This window comes from Amborella trichopoda, chromosome 1 (assembly GCF_054954075.1).
Source record: "Amborella trichopoda isolate Santa Cruz 75 chromosome 1, AtrichopodaSantaCruz75HAP2 v2.0, whole genome shotgun sequence".
Taxonomy (NCBI): domain Eukaryota; kingdom Viridiplantae; phylum Streptophyta; class Magnoliopsida; order Amborellales; family Amborellaceae; genus Amborella; species Amborella trichopoda.
In genome coordinates, this window is record NC_142336.1 from 25,185,005 (window position 1) to 25,186,217 (window position 1,213).

A 1,213-nucleotide genomic window follows, 5' to 3' on the forward strand; every position below is an offset into this window, starting at 1 on the left:
AAAGAAGTAGACACCTAAGACATGGAAGGAAGGAAAACCTTTTTCGAGGGATCATTCTTTTGAATGATTAGTACACTTTTGGGTAGGCGGTATGTCGACGGATGCTTTTAATCCATAAGACATTGAACTGACACTACTATCTTTGAGTCAGTGCAGTTGAGAGGTATCCGACAATCAAATCCAAAGTGACAATCAACAGGAACCATGCTATCTTTGAACTAGTGACACTCCAATACTACCTTGGAAGCTGCCAGTGTAGTCATCTTCGACTTTAGACCTCTTTCTTGGGGTCAGATTCTCCAATCGAATAGGACTTTGATTTAGAAGAAATGATTGGATGATGAATTTCTGGCTAATCAAACATCTTGTTTGCCTTGGATTCTGATTCTTGGGGTCCACAAGTTCAAATTTTTTTTTTTTTTTTTTGTATGGGAACCTATGGGTTGGTCGCTGTTTTTCTAAGGGTTTGCAAGTATGGCAATCTATGATTTGGTGGCGGCGAACACATCATATCCAAGCCTTCATAAAACTCCTTCGTTTTTTAAAACATTTTAGAAGGTTTTGAAGATAGATTGAATTTTGAAACAAAAGCAGAGTTTCGAGCTACATTTTAACCAAAGAAATTAAGGTTTTTAAAAACTTACGAAACACATAGGGGAAAATTTGAAGATGGATGAGAAATTTTGAAAAACAAGTTTGGTTAGCTGTTTAGGTTCATGCTACCATAAAGCTCTTATTTATTTATTTATTTTTTTTATGAGCTTGTCGAACCTCTACTTGGGACTTTCAGGATGAGGAATCACTAAGTACATCCTCATCTTCCAATCTTGGCTCCTATATCACAATTCAAAGAAGAATTCTTCTTGTTTTTCGTGCAAACCGGTGTCTTGGATAGTATGGGATGTGCCTCAGAGTGCTCAAAATATCATTGTACTTCCAATTTTCTTCTTCCACTACCACTCTTTCAAACTTTAGATAGTTGAGCCTCTTCAAGTTTTTTTGGACTGATGCCTTCTTTTACTTTCTGATGCCATTCTAACCTGAGAAGAGAAGAATTTTTAGAGATTTTGGAGAAGAGACAAAAAGATAAAGAAGTTCTATTTTTTTATTATCCCGGGGTCCTTTTCATGTGTTGAGCCTGATAGCCTTTTTTCCAACGCTCGGGGTTCCTTTTGGATTTTCAGCCCGACATATTTGTTCTTTTTCTTTGCCG